Here is a 12,488-nt window from a genome sequence, read left to right as displayed (position 1 = left end):
AGACTCGACCACAGAGCACGTAGCAGTGTAGGCTCCAGCCACACAGCATAACAAGTCGTCTCTCTCACACAGCATCACTACACACCACAATGTAAAAGTATACAACTCCAAAGGCCCAGGCCAGGCCAGGCCAGGCCAGGCCTATATAGCTGCGAGGGCAGGGCTGATTCTCTGACCATCCAGGCCAGTGGATGAGACTGGTGGTTTAGGGCCCGTTTAAGCGTCTTGTTGTCTCCTGCTGGCTGGGCTTCAAACCCCAATGAACACGCCGGTCTGTGTTCCATAACAATATTAGCGCTACAGGCTACTGTACGTGGGCGCCGCTTACGTGTTGATGGAGAGAGACAGCGAAACACAGCTCAATTAGATTCAGAAGCTCTGGAGGGGTGGAGACTCAGCCCACCATGTCATGCTACATGAAACTTCTGGCTTTCTGTTACGCAGAGAACAGAGGCTGTGTTACACAGAGAGCAGAGGCTGACACCATCCTCTGTGTTACACAGTGAACAGAGGCTGTGTTACACAGAGAACAGAGGCTGTGTTACACAGTGAGCAGAGGCTGTGTTACACAGTGAGCAGAGGCTGTGTTACACAGAGAGCAGAGGCTGTGTTACACAGAGAGCAGAGGCTGTGTTACACAGTGAGCAGAGGCTGTGTTACACAGAGAACAGAGGCTGTGTTACACAGTGAGCAGAGGCTGTGTTACACAGTGAGCAGAGGCTGTGTTACACAGTGAGCAGAGGCTGTGTTACACAGAGAGCAGAGGCTGTGTTACACAGTGAGCAGAGGCTGTGTTACACAGAGAACAGAGGCTGTGTTACACAGTGAGCAGAGGCTGTGTTACACAGTGAGCAGAGGCTGTGTTACACAGTGAGCAGAGGCTGTGTTACACAGTGAGCAGAGGCTGTGTTACACAGAGAGCAGAGGCTGTGTTACACAGTGAGCAGAGGCTGTGTTACACAGAGAACAGAGGCTGTGTTACACAGTGAGCAGAGGCTGTGTTACACAGTGAGCAGAGGCTGTGTTACACAGTGAGCAGAGGCTGTGTTACACAGAGAGCAGAGGCTGTGTTACACAGTGAGCAGAGGCTGTGTTACACAGAGAGCAGAGGCTGACACCATCCTCTGTGTTACACAGAGAACAGAGGCTGACACCATCCTCTGTGTTACACAGAGAGCAGAGGCTGTGTTACACAGAGAGCAGAGGCTGTGTTACACAGAGAGCAGAGGCTGGCACCTCACAGCCTTTTGTGGACTGTGTGTTATGTAAGCTAGCATAAGTGCTGCGTAGCGTGGGGCTGCGCAATTATGCTAAAAGGATAATTGCGACTACTTTGTCAGATATTGTAATCGTGATTCTAAATTGTGATTATTCGTCTTGATTCAAGGCACACCATTACTTTCCGTCATTTTAGATTTCTTGTAGACCGCTTTCGCCCCCATTTTCTACATAATTGTACTTGGCCATTTCCCCCTGCCCTGCCGATCTGGGGGAAAGTTGTAGACTAGCACATGCTTCCTCGGATACGGTACATGTGCAGTTGCCAGCCGCCCCTTTTCACCTGACAGCGAGGATTTTCACCGGCAGGACATAGCGCGTGGGAGGATCACGCTATTCCCCCCAGTTCCCCTCCCCCCAAACAGGCCAGACCAAAGGAGGCTAGTGCGGCAACCAGTAGTCATACCCCACTCTCTTACTCTTACCTCTAAACTACCCAGACGCCCCCATTTTCGTCATTTGTATGTACTTTTTAGCCCTCTGGTGGTTTTGGACCTCCAATGACATAACCAGGCTCAATCTCCAAACCTCCACATGGGCACAAGACCTAATTTAATATCAGAGATATACTACATTAGATAGACCAGACCACGTCACTCCACATGGCTTTAATATCAGAGATATACTACATTAGATAGACCAGACCACGTCACTCCACATGGCTTTAATATCAGAGATATACTACATTAGATAGACCAGACCACGTCAATCCACATGGCCCTTATCTCTTCTCTAATAGCAGCAGGTACAGTGTCTGGTAGCTGCAGTCTGGCTCCTCACCTAGATCCTCTCCTGATAGGAGAGTAGGACCTCTCCCATTGATGTAGTTAGAAATCATCATCATCATCATCATCATCATCGTCCTCTCTCCTTCATCTCCCTCTGTACCGCTCAGCTCAAAACCACACATTTGGCTGTTAGCTCAGCTTGTCTCCTGGGGCAGGCCAGAGCAGCAGAGCTGACATTGAGAGCTGATGATTGCCTGTGATTACAGCCTGCGCCCCCCCCCCCCCTCTCTCTCTCTCCGTGCTCCGGTCATTAAAACGTAGAGAAACGGAGCGAGGAGAAAGCTCACCGGGGACAGATTGACACGTTTCCGTCACCTTGACATTGCCTGGAGGTGACACCGTTCACTTCACAGTGCAGGCAGGTTCTGCGAGGTTCTGGGAGGTAGGTAGATCGTCATGTGAGTGAAGGCTTTCCGATGTATAAAAGGTCTCTCTGTGTGAGCGAGCCGTACTCCCCCGGCTCGGCCTGCTCAATGTTCTCTCAACTGTGGGAATGTGTGTCGATGAAAGACGAGAGAGAGAGACAGAGAGAGAGAGAGGGAGGGAGAGAGAGAGAGTTTGTTTGGTTTGTGTGAAAGAGAGGAGGAATCTGAATGTGTGTGTGGGTGTGTGTGTGTGTGTGTGTGTGTGTGTGCGCATTAATAAGTGTTGTCAGTCATCTCCTACAGGAGAGGTATATGGGGTGAATATTGACAGCTTTAAAGGGCCACTTTGCTCATTTTCAACCAGCTTTGAGTCACTACTACAGCAGTATATATATGTAAATAAAGAATGTTTAACTTCCCTCCATGATGTCATTTGGTCCAGGAAGTTCTGTGAATGAAGGTAGAGGAGCAATAATGATAACAATCGTGACAGTAAAGCCCTTTTCCCACATGCGTACCGGAAAATTACCTGTAAGTCAATATCGGACATTTCCCTTCACACTTCGGCTCGCGCATGTGGGAATCTATCAGCGAAATTGCCTGTATGTGGGGGGGGGGGGGGGGAGTGGGGGAGTGACGTGTCGGCAAAACTCTGAATGGTGAAATAAGTTTGCTTGTTTATCCGTTCACCTGCATCGCGTTGAAGCACTTTTTACAGACTGGCTTCATTTGATGTGTCCGGGCTTGCCTTCGCTGTCGGCAACGTAAGCAAAATACTTCCACTTTCGCTTCATGCATTTGCCCTGTCGGGCTGTGACAGAAGGAGGAGGATGGACTGTGGCCAGAGAGCGAGCAGAGAGGAGAGGGGAAAATCAGCACACACACACATGAAGCTGACATAGGCTACTGCTCTTATTATCACAAGATCATTTCGCCAGTTTGCTTTAATGTGCGCGAATGATTAGATTATGCCCGCTGGAACATTAAGCAACGTGTGTACACCTCGCCCATGAGAGTGTCGCGGAAAATGACTGCACCCGTTTCTCACTAGTATCCGCTAAAGCGCATACCGCTCTTCTGACAGGCTGGAAAGTGGTGAAATCTCCGCGACGACGGGGTCGCGCTTATACCGGCACGGCGCCTTTCTCACATGCAGGCATTAGACCACGTACCGGTCATTTTGCGGTACAAAGCGCATGTGGGAAAAGGGCTTAATAGTGATAGTGACAGTAATAGTGACACCATGGCAAAACTGCTCCAAATGACATCATCATGATCATCATTTGGACCAGGAAGGTCCAGGCAAGATGGAGGTAAGTTCATTTGCATATTATATACTACCGATTTTGTAATGATACAAAGCTGGTTGAAAATCAGCAAACTGGGCCTTTAAGTAAACCCAATGTCCTCCAACAACCTTATCCCATGTCCTCCTGACACGGCTGCATGTCTGTCTCGTCAATCAGTCACAGCGGATCCCGCCGCACACCATGACTGTCCGCTCACATTCCCCATTCACGCTGCTCTCTGTCAGCCAATCACCATCCACGCTGCTCCCTGTCAGCCAATAACCATCCATCCACGCTGCTCTCTGTCAGCCAATCACCATCCATCCACGCTGCTCTCTGTCAGCCAATCACCATCCATCCACGCTGCTCTCCGTCAGCCGATCGGCGAGGTGAAACGGTGACAGATTCAAGTCATGAGATGCAAACCCAATATAGCCGTCTGATTTCACGTGGCACGGAGAAGCCACGCGCCGCCCGTGATGCAATCAGATTGCGTTGGAATCCCCCCCCTTCAACCTGCACCAAATTAGAATCAACATCTCAGCTGTCCTGGCTGGGAAGGAAATTGCATGTTAGGCTGTAATACTTGCGAGCTTCTCCTGCATGGGATATATTGTCTGTGCGAGCCCGGAGGCGTTCATCTGTCCGTAGCAGAGTACTCTGGACGTCTGTTTTCAGTAGCTGTCAGTCAAAGTGTTGAGGAATGATGGACAGACGCCTGTGGCTGTTGTAAATGCGTCGGCTGAATTAACCCCGTGCTGCCCTCAGGGGGCGCCTGTGCCTCCCCGCCCTCTCTCCACCCGCCTGGCTCCCCTCCCTCGGGGGTGTTTAGGTAGGGTGATATTGGGCTGCCAGCAGAGGGGGGGGGGGGAGGCGTGTCCTGACGTGTGTGCTTTACCTCTGCTCTCGGGGGATTGGAGCCCAGCCAGCCGGGTGTAATTAAAAGAGCATAAAGACAGATCAAGCTCCGCCGCTGCTCTCTCTCTCTCTCTCTCTCCCCCTCTCTCTCTCTCTCTCTCTCTCTCTCTCTCTCTCTCTCTCTCTCTCTCTCTCTCTATTGGAGAATGCCCAGAGGCTGACTGGTCTCGCACTGTCAAGCTCCGGGGGGCGCATTTATTAAAACGCTCCGTGCCTTTATCTGAGAATCTGATGGATATTAAGAGAACAAAGAAGAGTAAGATCAGAGCTACACCGTAGCAGTGCAGAAGTTTTGTCCACATTAGAGCCACGAACCCAATTTGGTGAGATTTTTGTCCCAAATCTGAGCATATTTACATTGTTAGATATGATTTTGTACAAAATTCCATGACTGTATTGTAGGTAGAGCTATAACAGTGGAACTATGACCAAAACAGCCATTTCTCTACTTTCTCTAATTGTGTTGACTTAATGTAAATTAAATAATGCTGAAGTTGAACAATTCTTCCATTTTCTGGGGACCGCCTCAAGGGCCCCTGGTGGTCCCCACCGGACCCCATGTTAAAAACCACTGATCTATGATTGGGTAAAAATGAGGACATTTTGATATTTTAGCTTTTGATTTACCACATAAAACTGATTAAAATCAATGCAAACTACATTTTTTATATAAGAGTGGTGTGCCTACTCATTTGCTGTTGAAGATAGTACAGCATTCTGATGAACAGCCGATGCTTTCACTCTGCTGGGTACTGCACGCATTTCACACGGAAGTCTATTGAATCTCCGCGCGCCTCTGTCTCAATTTAGTCATTCAGTTTCCCGTCGCCAGAGCGCCAGGCGCACGCTGTTTCATCCACTGCTGAGTATTCATATATCAGAGCAATAAAAAATGAGAGTTCAAAAAATTCAATTCTCACCTCCTCTCACTGTCTGCGCGCTCGCCACAAATCTGATTATCTACACAGCCTGTGAGGCGAGGCGCGTTAACGTCCCACTGATCATCACTTCCTGCCAAACGCTCGGCGGCCGTGAGAGGAGAGACGAGGGAGGAGCGAGAAGCCCCGAACTGCAGAAGAGCTGCTGAGGAAGTCAGTGGAACCAGAGGTAAGACACAGTTCATCTGCTAATGAACACTAGTGTCAACAGTGGAACACGTGAACTATCTGAACCCTCAGGGCTTTCTCAATGAGGGGGCTTTATAGTCTGAGGAGGGAAACACTGGATTGAATAACCAGGGTAGGTACACCACAGTTGGCGTGTTGTATATTTTGCAGACCACGACATTAGCAAAGCCTTGGGTCTGGAAGGTATGATGGTTTCGATGATGGTTGCTGGGGTCTGCTCTGTGCTTGACGTTTTTCTTGTCTGCCAATGGACTGTAACCCAACTGATGGGTAAAACGAGCAGGCAATGACTCCAAATGTTCCTGGAAAACTCAAAGTTCTTGATTTGATATGGTTTGGGGTTATAATAAATTGCAGTTATAATAAGTGCAGTAATTCATATTTTATATGAATATGAGGTTGAAACTTTTGGGGTCAGACGTCCTGCTAGTCTTAGAATTATAGGGTGGCCATTCTTCACTCCCCCCGACTATCGCAGCAAAATAAACGTTAGTTTCCTCCTCACCATAAACAGTTAAGTACTGTTTTACAAAGAGCTGTTTCTGAAAGGAGCCTTCAGGAGATAAATCAGGATTTATAAATGGTTGTTTGTCCCACCAGCGCCCACCGGTGTTGCATTTGTCACAGCCAATCGAAGGGTATCAACCCAAGGATGTCTAATCAATGTATATTTATGAGCGTAATGTGATCGCCATTTAAATTCATCAATATTTACCGCCGTACTGATAACCAAGGCGGCTTGTTTATGGCAGTTGAGCCGTGCCCTTGAGGCTCTATTGGACAGTGTGTGTGTCTCATACATCACTGCACACACAGATGCTGGTGCGTATGCACACACCACACACGCACGCACGCACACACACACACACACACACACACACAATCACACATACCGGTAACTATCCCACATCCTCGCTCACTCACACACCTCTCAGCTCAGGAGTGTGTGTGTGATAGCCCCACCGGGTCAGAGACCCCATTACCAGGACAGGTTCCAATCTTGTCCAATTCCAGGCAGCGTGGGCCCACAGACAATGCCCCGGCATGGGGGTTACACTCTCTAAACACAGGCAGCGTGGGCCCACAGACAATGCCCCGGCATGGGGGTTACACTCTCTAAACACTGGCATTACAATGTTCATGCCGGGGGATGGAGGATGGAGGATGGAGGATGGAGCATGGAGCATGGGAGCTGGGGGAGGCGATGTGAGATTTATGACAGAGAGTGAAGAGGGCGTTCTAGCCGTGAGTGATATTACTGTTAAAACACGCCGCTGGGACGATGGAATCATCGCACATCTTTTGAATCCACACACCCCTATACACACACACACACACACACACACACACAGTCACACACACACACACACACACACACACGCACACACACACGCACACAGACTGAAGCAGGCTCTTACACTCACAGGAAGATAGCATCCACTCAGATGTGGCATACTGTAAGTGTGTTTGAACCTGTGAACATGTGCACACATGCAGTCATGCACACACACACACACACACACACACACACACACACACACACACACACACACACACACACACACACACACACACACACACACACACACACACACACACACACACACTCTCTCATAACCTGCCTCCTTCTCAACAGGCCTCCCTGTGACATACAGTACATAGACACCGAGGCTGAGCTCTTCCACTCTCTCCGTTCATCTTCTCAGTTCTCCTTGGCTGCCTTTCATTACAGATAGCGGGCTAAGAAGAGCAGCAGAGGGCAGGGTCTGTGAGGAACCAGGAGGAGAAGTGAAGAGTGGACGTCACCAGGAGCCAAAGCATGAGTGTTGGGAGTTTAAGAATCACCCGTCTCACCTGGTATACAGTGCAGGAGTGGTTGAGAGTTGATGTGCACCCCCCCCCCCCCCCCCCCCCAAACACACACTTCAAAAATGATTGATGGCCACGTCCGAACGCAAGGTGGAACCCAAATGGAGGTCCAGCGGCGGCGGGTAACGCCTGGAGTCAGAGCGGGCTTCCCGACAGCTTGAGCGATGGGATTGTGTCGGTGTGGAGACCCCCGCTGCTCACAGAGACAGACCCCCTCGCTCAACACTGTTCACAGGGACCCACGCGTGATAGGCGAGCGAGTGAAATGGTTCTCGAGCTGCGTAACCGCTCCGTGTGCGTTATGCATTATGTCACCGCGCTCTTTCTTCCCGAGGTTTTTCAAGGTTAATTGATTTGAAATAAAGAACGGATGGCGGCGTGCGTCGGTGTTTGTTGGTGGGATGTTTCACGACGAGCCCCGGAGCAAGAAGCCGCTGGAGCAGAAATTCCATTTAATAAAGATTAGCTGCCTTTCTCTTCTCACACACCTCATTCTCCTTCTTTAATTAAAAGAAGACGATAAAAAAAGTGGCGGGCTGCAAGTATCCGAAAATATCCGGAGGAATTGTGATAGTGAACAGCACATGAAAGCCAGGGCTAATGCATATTTCATGCCAATGGGAAGCAGCTTAGATGAGTTGCTTTAACTGGGAGCATTGGGAAAAGTGAAAATACTCTTTACCATAATACTCTGCTCTTTAGGCTATATGAATGTGTGTGTGTGTGTGTGTGTGTGTGTGTGTGTGTGTGTGTGTGTGTGTGTGTGTGTGTGTGTGTGTGTGTGTGTGTGTGTGTGTGTGTGTGTGTGTGTGTGTGTTGTATTTCCCGACTGTGTTATGCCCCCTTCCACCGGGACTGGGTCCTGCTGAGCAATCATGCTTGGAGAAGCTCACCCCACTCCCTGCAGACAACATGCACGCACGGACACACACACACACGCACGCACGGACAAACACACGCACACACACACACACACGCACGCACGCACGCATGCACGGACACACACACACACACACACGCACGCACGCACACACACACGCACACACACACCTCGACATTGGAGGAAAACAGTACCAGCTTCACATACAGTATACACATACAGCATGAGAGAGAAAATGGTGGGGAGATTCAGCAGCAGTCAGCAGTATTTTTATGTACATTCTAGTTAGTTCAGCTATTCATGTACTAACTCTCTACAAAGCTATGAGACAACATCATGTGTCTGCCACAGGACCTGCAGTGATTTAGTCCCTGAGTGAGTGAGTCTGTCAATCAACACTCAAAAAGCACAAACTCCTCCCACTGAGCATCAAAGACAGCTTCGATGCAAACGAGTGGAAACGTGCCCGCCCCCTTTTTCAAAGGCTCAACTTCATGGAGTAAATTCCCTGCTCATTTTCTCCAGTGACAAGTGTTTCAGTGTTTAACTGAACCCAGCAGCTATGAGATGAATCAGAGGCTATCTATGAAACATGATACAAGACTGTACACTGCATTTTTTTAAGAGCAGCATACCAAGGGATGTCATGAATTATCTTTGCCTTATTTTCAGCAGCGAATAGTGATTAGTAGTGATTAGTGATAATAGTGATCGCCTCCCAAATCCATAAACACAGTCGTCATGTCTGACAGTCAAATCATGGCGGAACGGCATCAATCACCGATACAGGTTGCCAGCCAACTAGCATTACTGGTTGGGCTACTGTGTACACCAACCACACACTCGTACAGGAGCCCGCTCACAAAGGCCAGAGCTCTTAATGAAGGAAGCTTAGCCAGAAGTGCTGTGTGTTAACCACAAATCTAAAACTTGTTACCATGTTTGAGAGGGTTTACAGTTGTCATTGATTTCCATCTCCACCTACTGTATGTGTGTGTGTGTGTGTGTGTGTGTGTGTGTGTGTGTGTGTGTGTGTGTGTGTGTTGGTGTGTGTGTGTGTGTGTGTGTGTGTGTGTGTGTGTGTGTGTGTGTGTGTGTGTGTGTGTGTGTGTGTGTGTGTGTGTGCGTTAGGGATGGGCATTTCTAGCAAAAACACTATTCGAAATTCGCTGGCCAAATTCGAATTTAATTCGAAATTCGAAAAAAAAAAATATATATATTTTTTTTTGTGAGTGAAATGTTGCATTGTCTCCCCTGATTCTAAGTCTACGGCTTTATTAATTAATATAAAAAGCTTCTGCTGTGGATTTTTAGCTCAAACAAGCATTGCACCACTGAAGTAAAGAACATGACATTGACATTTTCGAAAATAAAAAACAGTTTTGACAATCATGAGTGGTTCATTAAATATTTAGTAGGCTCAGGTCTGAGTGCCAAAGGGGTGCCAAAGTCACCCCCTCTCCCTCTTCATGGGATTTCATCCGCCATTCATTTTTCCATAAACCTTGCTTAAAATGCTTATAAAAATTGTTTTACTTGCTCAAACCAAGCGATTTGACTATACTTAGAATCAGGGGAGACAATGCAACATTTCACTCAAATTTTTATTTATTTATTTTTTTTCGAATTTCGAATTTCAATAATAAAAGTCGACCTTGATAATAACAACGATTATTCGAAAATTCGAAATTCGATGCCCATCCCTAGTGTGCGTGCGTGTGTATGTGTGCTGGTGTGTGTGTGTGTGTGTGTGTGTGTGTGTGCGTGCGTGCGCATGCGTGCGTGTGTGTGTGCTGGTGTGTCGAGGTGTGTGGAGGTTACAGAAGTGCTGTTGGTTTCTCCGACACGTTGTTCTCAGCGGTCCCAACTAACTGCACAGACTCTCTGGGATGCTCCAATTACACTCGTATCTGCCACTCTGCACTCTTGTGGCAGAAGGAGGCTACAGAGAAACATTGACATACATTTGTCTATACCCCTCTCTCTGTCATTCTCTCTCTGGTACTCTTGATCTCTCTCTCTCTCGCTCTCTCTCTCTAAGGCCTTCATTCTCTTGGATCCTCTTCCTCCGTCATTCTCTCTCTCAGTCCATGTTCCTCTATCTGTCTCTGTCCCTTCATCTCTCTCCCTCTCCCTGACTGCTTACAGATAGGTTGCCATGACAACAAGGGTGTTCTCCAAAATACAATGGGAGGGTAAGCTATGGGAGGATTTGAGACAGCTGGAGCTTAAATACAGAAATGTGTCCGTCATTTCATTTGTGGTCAAACTAGATAAGTCTGGAGAGAGTGATCGCTTATTAGATTGATTATATAGCATGGCAGTTCACTAACAAAGACCATGCATTCACCTAACATGGACTAACATTCATACCATATACAAATAATCCAAACCAAGTATCTATGTCTGTCACTCTCAAATATCTCATTGACATACTGTAGGTAGATGATATTCATGATCTTTCCCTGCTTAATTCTTTTCAGGTTATATAGGGGCTATTCATGCACTTGGAAGTCTCCAGTCCCCCTCACTTACAAACCCATAGGAACACGGCGAGAACATGCAAACTCAACATAGTGTAGAAAAGAAGCAGAATCCAAGCTTTGCTACGAGGCGACAGAGCTAAACACAGCTAGTAAACATCATGTAAGCTTAATGTACCACAGCAGAGCGCTGAGGAGCTCCTGCAGCCAGATGGAAACTTCTATATATTCAAGGCCATGGTGCCCCAGCAGCAGAGCAGCAGAGCTACTCGGGCAGGTGGCTCTCCTCTCTCCTGGGGCAGTTGGGGCAACTTGCTATCAAACGACGGAAGAACATCTGGTGGCACATGTGTGTATGTGTGTGTGTGTGTGCGCGTGTGAGGAAATCACACACACACACACACACACACACACACACACACAGCTGTATTTTCCAGATCAGACCCCCAGAGTGACCGTGAAGCCTCTTGCAGCTCCCTGAAAGAGTAACTCCGCCGAGAAAACAGAAATGACGCAAAAGTCCACAAACTGCCACAAAAAGCCTGCCCTTCATTTAGATGAAGAGGGAGAGAAGAAGCCGTCCTGCGCGTCGACGTTCAGTATCTGTGGCCTTTGGTTGTGCTGCATGCAAATCAGACAGGTTGGAGGACTCTTCTCCACACTGCTCTCCAGTGCTGGAGAGCTTAAAGGGACAGTTTGGATTTTTTTGATGTGGGGTTGTATGAGGTACTTGCATACAGTCAGTGTACTACATGGAGTAGAGTGCAGCCGACGCGCTCCCAGTTTGGAGGAATGGAGAGCGGTCGCGTCAGGCAAGTAGAGCTGTCTGCTGAGTGTGAACAGGGTCACGAGCAAAAACATTTAAAAAAATATAACGCCCCCCCCCCCTGTTCTCCCCCCCAGAAATAACCTCCTACACATCAGTCATGGTATTACAGCTGAAAAGACGGCCAAAATACCTCAATGCAGATTGATTGAACAGTCGCCAGGCTAAACCATCTCCCATACAGCCAGGACAGAAATCTACTGCTCACACAGACAATACATTCCCATTCACTAGAGGATTACACTGAGACCCAATTCCCTCTGTGAATTCTACTAACTCCATGTTAATTATTCCAAAATAGAAACTCGTTAACACAGTAAATATTATGGCCTCATTTAGTTGAGATTGGGGTTTGAGATGATTGGGAGTATGCGTGTGTGCGTGTGTGTGTGTGTGTGTGTGTGTGTGTGTGTGTGTGTGTGTGTGTGTGTGCGCGTGCCGTGCGTGTGTGTGTAAACGTGCTTCTGAGGGCATGTATGCCTGCCAAGGTCTGACACATTAAAGGAGAAAAAAAAAAACAGTTTCAGGTTTGATAAAACAAATTTAATTTAATTTAATAACCTGCAATTGAACAACCTGCAATATCGCTGTACGTCTGAAGGTTGTCTCAAAACAACAAAATGTGTGTTTTGAATATGAATGCTGTTCTAAGCTGCAGAATGTGA

General features: G+C 47.9%; 1 protein-coding gene across 1 annotated transcript in view; it reads right to left on the bottom strand.

The window, feature by feature from the left end:
- The window catches only part of LOC310782749 (SAM and SH3 domain-containing protein 1-like), a 249,063-nt gene that overhangs the window by 117,766 nt on the left and 118,809 nt on the right, over positions 1 to 12,488 (bottom strand). The window lies entirely within an intron of this gene.

Source organism: Poromitra crassiceps (assembly GCF_964638095.1).
Source record: "Poromitra crassiceps genome assembly, chromosome: 9".
NCBI classification, from domain to species: Eukaryota; Metazoa; Chordata; class Actinopteri; order Beryciformes; family Melamphaidae; genus Poromitra; species Poromitra crassiceps.
Note: the sequence above shows the minus strand (reverse complement) of the source record. Positions and strands in the feature narration are given on the sequence as shown.